General features: G+C 35.3%; 1 protein-coding gene across 1 annotated transcript in view; it reads right to left on the bottom strand.

Annotated features, from left to right (window-relative positions):
• The window catches only part of LOC110961320 (leucine zipper putative tumor suppressor 2 homolog), a 41,535-nt gene extending 30,361 nt beyond the window's left edge, over positions 1–11,174 (bottom strand). The window contains exon 1 of the mRNA XM_051939897.1: positions 10,917–11,174. The gene's annotated coding sequence lies outside the window, so the exon portion shown is untranslated. The remainder of the gene's footprint in view (positions 1–10,916) is intronic.
• Between the last annotated feature and the right edge of the window lie 5,341 nt (positions 11,175–16,515).

The following is a 16,515-nucleotide window of genomic DNA, read 5'->3' as shown; positions in this document are numbered from 1 at the left end:
AGGAGGAAAGAAATCAAAAAATATTCACATTTACAAAGGTAGAACTGGAGGATTGTCCTTTTTATTCATACAGCTTCATCTGCTATCAAAATAACTGTTGACTAACTGAAAATTGAGCATCTACCTGATTAAAAGATTCATCATTGTAGCTCTTGTAAAGACGATTTATCACCAGTGGAGTCTTTATTCCATCAGTTATGGTAGTTCTGTACTCTGAAATTCGCTGGATTTCGGTTGTTTTTTTGTGAATGTTCTTAAGAAACTTTATTTTTTCGACTAAAAAATGTTCAAAGATTTCCCAAAAATGTTGACATCAGATAGCCTAGCTAGACCCATGTTCTGAAGACGCAAGGGTCTAGGCACGCTCGACAGGGAGGGAGGCGGGCTAAAAGGTTGTCTAACAAATCACTCTGCAGCAACTGGGTAGGTATACAACCAATCAGCGCGCCAGAAATCAGAGGATGCGGTAGTTCGGTGAAGCCTTATTTATACAGTCAATGGGTGAAGCTCAAGTATATTACAGACATGTCAACAGAAAGATTATTCAGAGTCGGTGCTAATGGAGCTCAACGACTGTTGTCGTTTTTGTTGTCGACCCTGGCAGAGAATTAAATTCGTTGCCGTGGGTTGTCTACCGCGGCCAGGCTAGTTGTTTCCGGTTGTTTCTGTCAGAATCGTTGCGCCTCTGCCGTCACTTCGTTACGCCCGCCTTCTGACTCTACACTTCATGGTGATTGGTCCGGCCAGTTTTAGGAGAATCCAGCCTCGAGCCTTATGGAGGGTAACTAGACCCACCCTGGCAGAGAATTAAATTCGTTGCCGTGGGTTGTCTAGCGCGGCTAGGCTAGACATCAGAAGTTTCACTGTGAAATTTTTTTTTTCCCCCCACATTTTCAAACTTTAAAAACGGCTCAATTTTGACTGGCAGGACGACACCGGGCTTAAATGGCTCCTTGGATTGTTTGTTTGTTTGTTTGTTTTCTGCGTCAGTGTTTTCTCGTATCTCTGAAGGGAAAGACCGTCGGGCTCCACCGCCGTCGGAGGGTGAGATGCAGGATTACAGGAGGACAGATGAAGAGGCGAGGGAATGAAAAATAAAAACAAAAAGAGTAGAAGATGACGGGCCTCCTGTACATCAGCACATATGGGCCTCCCTGCAGCAGCTGTGAACGTCATCATCATCAACTACCACCTCCAACCACAGCCGCTCACCGACAACATGTTGTTTTTCTGCATGTTTTGTTGCTCTTTTTCCAGATCATCACCATCTACAAGTGGCAGCAGATGATGCAACAAACTACATGAAGATTCTGTGTGAAATGTTTCAGCTCAGATTCAGGCAAAAAGACCAAAACCCAACAAATAAAGCTCACATCCTCCAGCTGAAACAAAGCAGCTCCAACGCATCCATCTGTCCTGAAATGACAGGAATGTTTAACAACACAGTTAAAAAGGGCAGATCCTGTAAAAAAAACAACCTGAAAAGGAGCTAGGAAGGGCTCTACAATGTTCAAAAACAGGACAAATGGTGAAAATAAGAACACATCTGTCAAATGATTAATTTTTACATATTTAAACAGTAAAATGTATTTATCATGCACCGATTATTAATTTCATTTAAATTTGCAATTATTATAAAGAAATTCTATTCTAATTTAAATATGTATTTTACAGATTTTTGTTGAGGAAATTAGGGACAGTTTTGGCCTTTTTTTATTTTTTTACAGTCAACTTGTAAATAATTCCCCCCCACACATTTTTTCTGGATATTATTTGTAATTTAACAGAACATGGAAATCTAGATAATAAGAGATAAAATAAGTACTATTTATTTAATTTAATCCTTAAAATACATTATTTTTCTTTCAAATAATTAGAAATATCTATAAAAATGTGTAATTTTATAGTCAAACATTCTTAAAAATTAATTACAATTATTTATTGTACAATTTTCTAGATAAAACAGAAAAGAAAAATCACTAAAATGACAATTTTTTGGCTGATTCAAATATTGTGTGAAATATGTGATTTTATGTCAAAACATTGAAAATAATCAATTAAAATTATTTCATTAGATTGTTATATTTTACTAGATAATTTGTGAAATTTAACAAAACAGAAAAAAATTCTGCAAAATACACTTAAAGATTTTTTTTTGCAGATTCAAACATTGTATAAAAATTTGTAATTTTATGGTCAAACATCGCAAAAATAATTAATTCTAATTATTTAACTTTTTTTTACGAGATATAGTGTGGAATTGAAACAGAAAAAAAAGTAAAATATCATTAAAATAAATTTTTTGCCAATTCAAATATTGTACAAAAATGTGTAATTTTATGGTCAAACGCTGTAAAATGTCTAATTATAATTATTAAATTAGTTTTTTTCAGGATTTTGAGGCTGCAATCTCAAATTTAAGCTTAGATTAGGTTCATTTCCCCAAACATGAAGTGATTTTCACAGTTTCCAGTCCTCTAAATGCTGTAATTTTAGTGATTTTTTTAATGATAACATGTCTTTAGACACACCAGTGGGTTTTGGGGTTCGGAGGATTAAAAAATAATGACTATCAGCGGATACATTCAGATCTCTTCTGTCTCTTCATGTAATCCCGGTCTGAATAAGTGATGCTGAGATCCAACCATCTGCTGCTGGACTCCTTCCTGTCTCTGAATAGAGCTGTTTAAAGCTCTGTCTGCATGTTTCTGGATTTAAATCAGCGGCTTCAGTTAACAAATGTTTCCTCTCCGACCAAGGACACGTTTCCACTGAGTGATGTCGATGGCGGCGCCTCCAGCCGTTCTGGCATCTTATCGCTGCTGTTTACCAAACTGTGAATCTAATCTAACCTCTGCTGCAGCGGCTGCTTGACATCCATTCACAAAACGACTGCAGGAAAAGACGCAGTGACACGGGTCAAGAAAAAAACATTTGGGACTGATTAGGAAAGTGGATGTGGTGGTGCAGCGATTGGAAGGCTGGAAAAGTCCAAAGGCTGTTTCTCTGAGTAGAATATTATTAGAAATGTACAGGGAGGAGAGTTTTACAATGTCAGAGGCATCAGTATTCAGCAGATGGACACTGAACTGTTGGTGGAATAAAGAACAGCAGAATAATTTTAACTTTAAAACAACCCTGAGCTTTTAAATGCATCCAGTCATCTGTGGGTTTTCAGGGAGGAACTGAAAGACGACGAAACTTTTTAGATTTTAGTGTAATTTTAATAATTAATCCGTCCGCTGATTTGTCTTTAGAAGCTAATTGTGCTTCAGTACAACATGATAGAAGATTTTTTCTGTGCATTTTAAAACCAGTAGCATTACTTCAGCCGTGACTTTTTCCCTCAAACTGGTTAAAACAAAAGTTCCTGATTTACTGCCTACATTAGCAGAAATGTAAAAATGCAAAAACTGTTATTTAAACTCTCTGGGTTGTTTTTGCTGCTGGTCAGAGCAGGACAAGCAGAATTCTGTGCAGTCTGAGCTTTAAAAAGAAACTGAGCAAAAATGATTTCATTATAAATTATTTGTCCAGTCAACATGTAAATTAATATTATTTTAACTGATTTTTACCTGGAGAATTATGCAACTTAAAAAAATAACTCATAAAATATATAAAATACCAAAATAAATAAAATATACACTATTTTCAAATCCTTAAAATACACATTTTTTTCATTGCAGACAATGAAAAAAATGACATTTGATTGATTTAAATATAGTAAAAAATAAAATAAAATTACATGGACATATTCTTAAAATTAAAACCTAAAATCTATGTCAGAATTGATTCTTGATTATTTTTCAAGTCAACTTGTAAATTAAAATTATCTTTTCTGTGATCTTATTTTATAAAAAAAATCTACTGAATTCGTAAAATATACATAATTTTTCAATCCTTAATATATATAATTATTTATTTCAGATAATGGCTAATATCTGCAAAATAATTACATTGGATTGGTTTAAATATAGATATTTTTAAAATATATAAATTAATAGACACATTATTTAAAATTTAAAATTGAAAAACTCTGAGAATTGATTATTTTTCCAGTAAATAAGTAAAATAACATTATTTTTTCTGTGATTTTATTGTTATAAACACCATTTTCAGCCCTCAATATACATCCTATTTTGGTTAAATATTTAATTATAGTAAAAAAAATTACAGAATTTTGATATAGACCTTATTTAAATACAATTAAATCTAAAAAGCATTTGATAATTATTTATCCTTTTTGTTCGCAGACTGTCAAATGTAAAATGTTAAGATTGAATGTTTTTAAAAAAAACTGATGGACATTTGTTATCAAATTGTGCAGATTTTCTCTGTTTTGTGACATTAACAGGCAAAATGATCAATAAAAAAAAACTATTAGCAGATCAATCAACTGGCCACAAGCCATAATAAAAATAAACTGAAGCTTTAACATCGTTCTTTAACATTTTAAGAATTTTTTCAGCTCATTAAAATAACTGAACTTTTCCACAGCTGCTCCCAACAGTGTTCCCACTGATGGTGACCAGCTTATAGAACACCAGGATCCCTGTAACCAAAGGAGCTAAAAGGAACTGAACCAGCACCGATTTTATGTTTCACACCTGTCATTTGCCCCGAAATGGAACAAACATACGAGCACAGACCCGTCTTCATTCTGTTAGGCATTTTCTCAATTAATCAGTGAGGCATTCGGTTCAGAAAATGACAGAAAGTGGTGAAAAATGTTGATTTGTGGCGTCTTTAAATGTCTTGTTTGTTCCACACAGCAAAATATTAAGTTTACTGTCACAGAGAAGGACAGAAACCAGGAAATATTCACATTTAAGCAGATAAAAATCAGTGAATTTTGACTTTTTATCAAAGCTAATTGAGCTAATAAACCCAATTATCCAAACAGTTGGTAACTAATCGTCTAATTGAACAATTATTGCAGCTTTAATCTGTACTTGTGTCTTCTTTAGGGCGGAAAAAAAAGCTTTCTGTATAGGGAAAGGGATATAAAAGGTTCTGCTGGGTCTTCTATAAAGATTAACTTTTGTTCTAAGTTCTGGAGGAAGCACATAAAGAAGTTTAAAAAACGGATGGCGGCTGTTTTGGCTCCACGGTCCATTTGCAGTGAAAATGAGGCCGTTATTCAAAGCACAAGGAAAGGAGACGACAAATTATGGCAATCTGGGAGGTATAAGATGCCTCCAGATTAATGGCCGCTGTGCACCTGAAAATCAGGACGAAGCAAAGAGAGCTCAGTGTGAGGCCGAAATAATCTGCATCCTCTTTAAATTCTTCATAAAACATCCCCATCGCAGACCGGTCGGCTCGGGACAGACAGGATTAGACAGGAAAGGAGAAAAAAACAAAAGCGTCCGACTCGTTCCCAGGCTCAGAAACCAGAGGTCTCAGAAACCTCAGCCGCTGTCACACAGCTGTGCATCCAGCTGTGCAAAAAACTCAAAGCTGGCCAAGATTACCAAACCAGATCCTGGGGAGGAGACAAAAAAACCCGTCTGGAAAGAAACCGGTAGATAAAAGCTCCATGATTTATTGCAATTAAGATTTTCCTTTAAATCCTCTGAATTATACCACAATGCGGTTTTCAACGACAATAAAAGTCGTTCCAGGAAGCATCCGTGTGTTTCTACAGACGTGATGACCAGGATTAGGGAGTAAAACTCAGCTGGTATCCACACAGGCTCAGAGAAACAACAGAAACCAGGAGAAAGCGTGTCTCTTTAAGGAGCCTGTCAGGTAAAGTCATGAGCTGGTTCTGTTTTGTCAACAGGCTGCATGTCATGTGTGCTTTCAGCGTGTCGTTATTCTGCATGTTATGACCGCAGAGAGCCACAAAACACGGATTCTAGCGACTCACAGCAGGTTCTCCTTCAGCAAAATGTAATTATGAGACATAATTCCAGGAGGACGATAACAAACGCAGCTCTTAAACCAAAGAGGTGCTCCTCCTTTTCTCTTGCAGACACATAACAGACGTGTTATTGTTCAGAAAGCTCCACTGACTCACTGCAGTGTGGGAAACATCACTAATTACAGTAAGCAGCCAGCGACAGGAGAGTAAACCTCAACACAATGAGGAGCTGCAAAGACAAAGAAAGCCGCTAAACGCTGCGGCGGCGTCTGCTTTGACAGAAAACTGAAGCAGCCTTCATGCTGCCTGACAGCTCCTGCCGGGTTCCCATTGTCGTCTAAAGTTTCTTATTTGTTCTTGGAGCGATTTCACCTTCAGTTTGAACGGCTCAAGGGCAGCAGAAGACAGATAATGTACGATGAAATACGGCCTTTTACACTCATAAACACCTCCTGCTCCGTCTCCCGCAGAAAGATAAACTACACGACCACATCTGATCATAACAACACTTTCCCTCCCTCTGCTTGAAGCCATTTTAACTCCAGAACATACTGTACCTCTAACATACCTGCTCTTACTTCAACACCACATAATTATCCAGAGACGTGGCTACTGGGACTTTTTTTTCCCTTGTATGACTTTAACTCGTCCAGGCCGGGGGAGAACGTAAATATTTGCCTCCAGGAATTAGAGGACGCACATTTTCTGTAGGTAGGAATGTTCTGAAGGGAACGTCAGTTCCATAAGTAGACCTGCAGCTTTATATACGGTAGTTTGTTAATTTTTTTCAGACTTGGACGACTTTGTTAATCCCCCAGAGGGAAATGAAGTTGTTACAGCAACATGGATGTTCAACAAAGGGGTAAGGAATGAGATAATGAAGAATATTAGGGTATGAAGTGAAGGTAAAATAAGACAAAACTAAATAAAATAAAGTAAAATAAAATAAGACAAAATAAAGTGAAATAAGATAAAATGACATGAAATGAAATAAAGTAAAACAAAACAAAATAAAGTAAAATAAAATAAGATGAAATAAGACAAAACAAAATAAAGTAAAATAAATAAGATAAAATAAGACAAAATAAAATAAAATAAGACAAAATAAAATAAGATGAAATAAAGTTTAAAAAGTAAAATAAGATCACATAAAATAAAGTAAAATGAAATAAGATAAAATAAGACAAAACAAAATAAAATAAAGTAAAATAAAATAAGACAAAATAAAGTAAAATAAGATAAAATTACATGAAATGAAATAAAGTAAAACAAAACAAAATAAATTAAAATAAAATAAGACAAAACAAAATAAAGAAAAATAAATAAGATAAAATAAGACAAAATAAAGTAACATAAGGCAAAATAAAATAAGACAAAATAAATTTTAAAAAGTAAAATAAGATAAAACATAAAATAAGGTAAAATAAAATGAAATAAAATAAAGTAAAATGAAATAAGATAAAATAAGACAAAACAAAATGAAATAAAGTAAAATAAATAAGATAAAATAAAATAAAGTAAAATGAAATGTAATAAAGTAAAATAAAACAAATAAAAAATAAAGTAAAATAAAATAAGATAAAAATATATAAAATATAACATGGAAAAAATTCAACAAAATATACAAGAGTGACAGAATGTGCAAATGACATAGGAAGGTGAAAAGTGACGCAAACAAAAAAGCAGAGATATGTACTCTGTAAAAAAAATTCTGTGAAAATAAGCAGGAAAAAAATTTGCGGCAAATCGTCAAAAAAAGTGTCCAAAAGTTTCTAAAAATATTTTAAAAACTTAAAAATAATATAATCTTTAACATCTGTTTGCCAGATGTTAAAATACAGACTTTTTCTATCAAATAACAGCAAATATATGTAAAAGAATGACATATTTGAAGCTTTAAATGCAGTAAAAATAGTGTAACTTTACAGTCAAATGCTATAAAAGAACTAACAACCATGTGTAAATTCAGAAATTTTCCGATGTCGACATTATTTACAGTTTGAAAATACGACTTCCAACAAGATGAGAGCCCGAGCTGCTACACGAAGCATCGCAGGAGAATTTGTCAGAAATAAAACAATAAATAAACGAGCAAAACACTTCCTGTTTGCCAACCCAGAACTCACCGCCTCCTGCTAAAATACGCAGATCTGTAAAGTTTAACAAACCTCTCAATGAGTAAAAGCACCTCATCACCCTTTACAGTCAGAGATTATTAGAATTTTAGCCCTGTGGATGTTAATCTTTAGTAAGCTTAAGTCATTTTATTCTAATTTAGAACAGAATAGAATATCTTCACTGATGAAAACATAAAAAGGTGGACGGTGCTTTGATAACGAGCTAAATTAACAACAATAAAATCAAATGTGCATATTAAATAAAAGAGGCCAAAGAAGGCAGGATATGTAGAATACTGTGTGAGAGGTGAATTAAATCAAATAAGAACCAATAAAACAGAATAAATATGGGCGGGAGACTGCACATAAGCAGCATTAAAGGCATTAAAGTTCTTGTTTTGAGTTCAGAAGTGTGGTGGAAGATGGGAAAAAGCTATTTAAGGAGCTGAAAAATACCAGGAATTAAAGGTTGGTGCTGAAAAACTACGCATGTTCGACTCTATTTTAACCACTTTGGAATCTCACAGTGAGCCAATGCAATGTTAGTTCATCAAATAACAAATTAAAAACTGAACTCAGACCCTTCAGTACCAAAACCTAAGACACCATTAACAGCTTTACTTTGCTGCCATGTCGACTATAATGTGCAATAATACTTTATAAATAAGCAACTGTCTCAAAAAACACACTCAGAGGCTCCCAGTGAGATCTGATTTACATAAAGTCATAAAAATCCTGAAGAACAAAGCATAAAGAGGCGCAGCGAGGAGCTCGACATGGACGTAAACAAGCTGACGAAGCAGTTCCTCTGAATATGAGGGAAAGCTGCCGACTGCTCAGAAAAATCCCTACAGAAATTACCACTGCAAATAAACTGACTGAAGCTCCACGACGTTCCAGAGAAGCTCAGATCTGACCTCTGTTTGTCTCCAAGCTGCAGAAATTTCAACCCAACGTCCTGCAGAGTCAGTGGAGGTCGGAGGCCGGAGTTCTGCTGCTTTGGTTTATTTGTTCTTCCTCTTTGCTGCGTTATCATCTCAGCATTCGGTCTTTGTTTGCAGAAAAACAGGCTCTTTTTTTGTGATCTTATCTCTTAAACCTCGAGTCGTCCTGCGGGTCAAACTGACCCGTTTTAAAGATTAAAAATGTGGAAAAAAACATATTTTCACACTGAAAACTTTCACATTTTCAACACTTTTTGAGAAGTTTTTGAACATTTTTTGGTGGAATAAAAGAAATGTTAAAAAAAAAATGTTTCTTTAAGAACATTCAGAAAAAAATCAACCAAAATCCAGCGAAACTCACTGGATTGTGGTTGATTTTTATTAGAAGTTTTGCTGATATATATATATATATATATATATATATATATATATGGAATCACTTTTGATATTTTTAGGATTTTTTTGGAAGATTTTTATTCATATTTTAAAAATATTCACACTTTTTATTTTTTACAATTTTTATTTCTTGCCACATTTGGGGATTTTTTTAAATAAAACTTTTAAGGGAAATTTTAAATGGATTTTTTTGATTTATCTATCTGCAGCTTTTTTTTGATAAATTTTTGGGTTGATTTATTTCTGAATGTTCTTAAAGAAAATATTAGAACTTTTACTGATATATGTGGAATCACTTCAGATATTTTTAGAAATTTTTTCGGAAGATTTTTTAAATTAATTTTCAGAAAATATTTTTATTTATTTATTTATTTATATTTCTAGCCAAATTTGTTTGGTTTTTTTAAATAAAACTTTTAATTGAAACTTTAATTTTTTGGGTTTTTTCCCTGAAGGTTTCGTTAATTTTTTATAAATTTGGTGAATTTTTTTTTTTTTACTGAATTGTTGGGATTTTTTCCCTGACAAGGAAACAATATTTTTTGGTGCCTGTAAATGAGGACAACAGGCGGGTTAAATGAGCCCTCATGGGGATTTTTGTTGCACATAAAAACACACCAGAACTCCATCTCAATAGAAATCTTTTTTTGTGTGTGCAAATTACATTCTTGTTGCTTCCAGTGAAAAACATAAACCGTGAAAAGTGCCTCTGTGCCGAGCCAGACGGGAATGCCATTCATTTTAAGAATTCACATATGTTGCTGCTGCACCCCGGGGCAGGTCAGCCAGTCCTCCAGAACCACTCTCCCTTTACTTACCGACAGGAAAACAGACCGTCGATTGTTTTGTGTCGTCACCGGGATGTAAAATCTGCCACAAAACATTTTGTGGGCTCGAAAGACACTACTTCTTATTTTATTTTGAGCTAAAACATAACCTCTGAGTGCATTTTTAGCACTGAACAGACCCAGATTCAAGCCCAAGTGATGCTGCAAGAACTTTCTTTGCAGTTTGTAAACTTACAGACACAGAAGAATCAATTTCACACTAAAAAAAACATGCATGTGGATTAAATTAGGATGCAAAAGGGACTTTGAATGCACCACTTTGGCACACAGAGCATTAAACAACACAGATAAAAGACAGAAGATTATTTTGAGCAGATAAGGAAACTGCTGATTTATGATGTGGAACTTAAGTCTGAGCAGGAAAAGCTGCAGGAAGCATTTTATTTTGTCTAAACACGCCCGACCTGTCATGTCTGATGCACATACTGATAAAAAGCTAATTTTGGCTTTTACAGAAACCCTTCAGGACCCTCCAGGGGGCATGTTACACTCCTAATGAATCTGTCGGAGGAGCTTAACTGCATAAATTACACCTAAATTCCGCCTTACTGCTGCTAATGACAGTAAGTGATAAATTCAACCTTCACACACCTGAGCAGAAAGGTGCGGCAGAGGGGATTTCCACAAGTTTACACAAAACTTACTGGACACACACGTATTTAGACGACAGAAACATCCACATAAAGACATTTACCCACTAATAATACTGCACTTTAAGTGAGTTACAGTGGTAAATTCAGCCTACCATGCACGGTGAAACGGACAGTCCCGGACAGCTGCTTCTGTTGACCAAAAAATCTGGACTCGACGAGCTTTTCTCCCCTTTAAAAGTCGTTTTTATCCACAAACACGGAACTTTACCGAGCGATGTGTTGACAAAACTGCATGTTAAGTGTGTTTCCGTCGCTCTCCGGCTGCTCTGTCCGTCCTGGAAGGCGGGTTTGTTGTTGTGAGCAGAGCAGGACCGGAGCTGCTCGTGTTTTACTGAGCGTAGTTAAGCTAGAGTGGAAGTTCACGACTGCATCCTGTGAGGGATTTCAGAATAAGATAGCCTACTTAACGAAAAATGGTGTTAAAATGAAATACTGAAAAGGCAAATTATGTCTATCCTCCCACTAAAAAACCAAAAAATAATACATATATAAATTCCCATCATGAACAAAATATACAGGCTATTAAAATTCAATTTCAGATATATTTTTTTGAATGATAGTGGCCTTGCAAATCTTAAAATAGCATCAAAACCATTACTAATCTGAGAATCAAATAAAGTAGCACTGAGGTATCATTGACGTGATATTTTGATTGCATAAAATCAGCCTCTGTTGTTTTTAAGGATATATAAAAAAAGTAGTCACCTTCATATTGATTTTCTCCATAATTTTTCAACAATAATTTATCAAAAAAGACTCTTTCATGTCAAAGTGAAAACAGATAATTGCAAAATAATGTCAATTTGTACAATTTATGCAATTTATGCAATTTTTGTTTTATTTTTTTTTCTTGTTATTCTTATTGTTTCAGTCTGAACAGGTGCACAATGCATTTCACTGCACATTGTACTATGTATAATTGTGTTTGTGATAAATAAAGGTTGTGAATCTTGAATCTTGATTCTTTTAAAAGTTGTTTATTTAATATGATGTATTAAGTTTCAGCTTGTTTTTGTTGCTGTTGTTTCACAGTCAACACGTTAAAAAAATGAGGAAAATCTGTAAAGAAAACAGCCGTAAAATTACTTCCATTTTCTGTACTTACTGTACATGATTTTTCTTTCAAACGATGCCAAATATGTGTAAAATATTTTAATTTTTGCTGCTTTAAATACAGCAAAAAAAGGGGTAATTTTAGTGTCAAAAATTGCAAAAGAATGAATTCTGTTTTTAAAAAATACAGATTTCGCATGTTAGCATGATTCATAGTTTTACCTGTTTTTACAGTCAACATTAAAATTAATACTTTTTATTTGGACTTTACTGGATATGATCTGTAAATTAACTAATTAAAAAGTAAATTATTACAGAAAACATGCAGTTAAGACCTGTTCAATGAATAAATGTTCATTTTTTACATTGTAGATAATGCAAACTGCAATACAAAATGACTCTACCACTGATGGAGTTTTAAAAAGAAATAAATAGTAAAATCTCTGTGAAGGCTGGACTTGTTGCAGGGCTTATGCATCCGTTTTAGCACAGAAATGACTCTAAATGCCAATGTGCATGCTTTTATTTTGAAGGTAGCTTGCTAGCCTGCAGTATTTCCCTGTCAATGAGGTGCTTGATGCATGAACACACACACAGATACACGCACACACACACCTTTACCCTACTAACAGCAGTAGTAACACACTTTCTGCTCACATTTTGCCCTAAAGCAGAACAAGCGAACTAAGTCAGGTCTAAAATAAGTAAATGTTAAACTGGTCACTGCACACAACATCTGACAGGAATAGCAGCACCGGGTTACCACATGCACGTAACACTACAAACATATAATGTGAATATTAGAGCTTATTAGACACATTTTCATATCCAGTGTCCAGTCGTGGCCCGTAAAGCTGCCAGAACCACAGTTACTGGGCTGTAAAGGGACCACAGAGTCCTGCTGTTTGTGATGAAGACGGCGTACCCTAGATTCTGTTCCAGTACAACCGGTTCTTTGCTCTGTATTCTAAATATGTAGAACGAGGTCATACCTGACTAACCTCGGCCCTCTCAGACGAGGCTTCCAGCTCCAGAGGAGTGAAACCAGGCTGAAACGGGTCCCTCAGAGACCAGAGCCCTCTTTTATCTGCCGTGGCACATATAGGCAAGATTAACAAGACATATAGATAAGATCAAAAAATACTGGACATCTGCTTTTTATTTTTAGACCTGAACCCTGGACGACTCTCCCCTGGTCCACATTCATATTTAATGCATGACACACAGAGTCCGTTTGGAATAAACAACAATATAATTTATTATTGTGATTGATTACGCAGTGTCAACATAATGTGTGGAGTTTAATTGCAATTGTATAATTACAAATAAGCAGCATGTTTACAGCCAGCCCACATCTGCTTATCTGCATAAAACACAAAGTACAGCTGAGGTTAGATCAGAAGATAAATATTCACCACAGTTCATCCTCTGGGGAAGATTGATGTCAGCAGAAAACTGAAGCCACGGAATAATTATTGAGATTTTTTTAGTCTGAGCCAAAGTTGTGGAGTGAAAACCGACCTGCAAGCATGCAAAAAAAGCATGCTAAAAAATTAGCTTCTACACTCCTATTTATTTGTTTAGATGGCACTGTAAAAAATGTAAATTATTTTTTTAATTATAGATTTTTTCCTTTTAATTTTACCTTTTTTCTGTGTATTATTAGAATAGGTGAAATGCAAACAAAATTCCAAATATAGACCGTACATTTACATGTCTGCTATTTAATTTTAATTTAACTGGTAAATTAAAAATATGTCACTGTAAAAAGTAAATAAATAAATTACACATTTTTCCTTTTTATTTTGACTTTTTTCTGTGTATTTTTCAAATACATGAAAATATCTAAATTAAGTTTTAAATATATACTATTACATTTAAATGTCTAATGTTCAATTTTTAACTGGTAAATTAAAAATCTGTCAATGCGAATAACTACAAAATGTGTTTTTTTTAAAGAAACATGAAATTAGTAAATTCAAACTTAATTAGCTTAATTATTGAATCCCTTGGGTTTATTAAATTGTAAATATATTTCTAAAATTATATACAATAAGTGATAATAAACAGAAAAAGTAGCATAGGTTCTGCAATTTTGCATAAATTTGATTGTTAAATAAGAGTGCATATCATTCCAGAAGTTTTAACAACAAAAATGTTGCATTAGTGTGTTTTTATCAGTGCATAAGAGCTGTAAGCGTTAATAAACTGTCAAAATACATCTATCTATCTATCTATCTATCTATCTATCTATCTATCTATCTATCTATCTATCTATCTATCTATCTATCTATCTATCTATCCATCATTTTGTTGGTTTTACACATGTAAATATCCTACATTAAACATTAAAAAGTCTAAAAAAATAGATGCTATCTCATGTAAAAATAAGAAAACTGCATTCAAATTATGGAAATTACAGTGTTTTTATGAGATTTCTGTCATTTTATGTATTTTTTGACACCTTAACCTTAACTTACTTTAATACTACACAACTATTTGCAGCTTTTCCCGAATTCCTGAAGAGCAGAACCTCATTTGCAAGTAAAACCTGGTGCAGCTCTGGTCTGTGAGCTCTGCTGGGAAAGCAGGAAAAACTGTCCAACACTTATCTGCTGCCTCTAGAGAATCTGAGCAGCGTTGTTAGGGTAATTGATAATTACGTGGGGGGTTGACTGCTGCATGCCGGACGATAATGACTCCCAAAATCAAACCTCTGAGGCCGCTCTTTGCCACTCGAGCGTGAGGACATTGTGTTCCCACCGCTCTGCATGCTCAAGATGCCTATCTCAGCCCAAAACCGGCCTGCACATCTGCAATTACGTTGTGCCGGCTGATAATGACTCCTCCGCGTCCACTCTGGCCTCGTTGTATTCATAAACAGGCCAGATGGAGATAATTGGTGAAGAGTAAGTGGTCAGTGACGCTGAGAAATGGCCCCTGGATCATCCATTTCCTGGATGTGAAGCTGCACTTTCCATTATGATACATTACACGCCGTGTGTGCAGAGGAAGCCAGGAAAATTCATTTTTAAGCTTGTCCTGGGTGCCATATAAAGGCATTCATGTACTTACTTTATAGCCCCATTTGTGCACTTTGCATTTGATTTACATGATGTGCAGCATTTCCAGTGGAATTCACAGGAAAATCCCTTTTGCTTGGACGACTTTATGCATGAGCTGTGCAGTTAAAATGACTTAAAAGATATGATAATGTAGTAAAATGTCAGATTAGCTGAAAGATAAAAGGATATAAACCAAACAAATAAACGCTCGTCTTCCAAATCTCCTGCGGTGAAGCAGACAGAAACGCTCAGCAGGTGGGAAACGGTTCAACAGAAAACCAAGAGGAATGGCCTGCTGCTACCTGAACCTAAACATTCTGCCTGGTTCACCTTGATCTGCTGATCTCAGAGTCAGAAGAGGCACAAACTCCACCATGTTTGTGTTCTCTTTGTTCTGCCTCCCAGCCCCATGAGTCAGTCCTGAGTGGAAAGACTGAATGTGACTCTAGCAGGTGATCGCCGGCAGCTAAAAGTAGAATCTGAATAAAAAACAGACATTTTTACAGCACTGACAGCTGACAACTGACATCAAAGGCATAAAGCACATTGCAGGTGCCCTCTGTGTCATTACGCCCACCCCAGAGGTAGATAGTGTCGTCCAACAGCTGTATGGTCATGATGCATATATGGCACTTCACGGACACCTTCATGTCCTCCTGTCCTCAGTGGAGGCAAATTCATGCAGCGCAATGACACTGAAATATAAAACAGTCAGGAAAGGGATATTAACTCAATACTTGGTGGATTTTTACCGCCCGGCAAAACTGCATTTGCCGGAAGGTATTGTTTTCACCTGCATGGTCTTGCTTGCTTGCTTGTTTGTCTGTAACACTTTGGTTTCCACACGATAACTCCATAAAATATTGATGTAGCCTCACCATATTTGGTACACAGGTGTAAGACACAGGTCAAGTTCGCATTTGGTGACCGTGACCTCATTTTCAAGGTCACAGAGGTCATCTTGGTTGCCGGGCGGTCCAAGTTTTCTTTTCATTTAATATGTGAATATGTTTTATAAATGAGAAACACATACATCAGAAACATTTTTCAGGATAAAGTATAAGATATTTCCTTTGGGCGAGTATCCCTATTAAAGCAAATATAAACAAACAATGCATACTGTGGTACAATAGTTACCTTCATTTTCTGACTAATTGTCAGTCCAAGATGCTTTTTGTTTGTTTTCTTTATTAAAGACAATTAGTAAAACCTCTGGGAGATTCACATCCAATCCATGTAAATAGCAAATTGAAAATGCCATTAATCCTGTACTGCTGTTTAAAATAGCTGTGTTTCTTTTACCCTGCTGTTTGGGATGGCAAAGTGCTAGCCTAGCCACGCTATACCCGTGTTTCTGACGGCACAAGGGTCTCGGGAAGCTCGACAGGGAGGGAGGCGGGCTAAAAGGTTGTCTATCAAATCCCTCTGCAGCAGTTGGGTAGGTATACAACCAATCAGCGCAACGAATAGGCTGACGTAGTTCCGAGAGCACCGGCGGATTGTGGCTAAGTCCCATTAGCTTCCCAACCAGCGGAGCCGTGGAGCCAACTGGTATATTAAGGATTTGCCATAT

This window comes from Acanthochromis polyacanthus, chromosome 19 (genome assembly GCF_021347895.1).
Source record: "Acanthochromis polyacanthus isolate Apoly-LR-REF ecotype Palm Island chromosome 19, KAUST_Apoly_ChrSc, whole genome shotgun sequence".
In the NCBI taxonomy this organism is placed as follows: Eukaryota; Metazoa; Chordata; class Actinopteri; family Pomacentridae; genus Acanthochromis; species Acanthochromis polyacanthus.
This window is presented reverse-complemented; position numbering and strand designations above follow the sequence as displayed.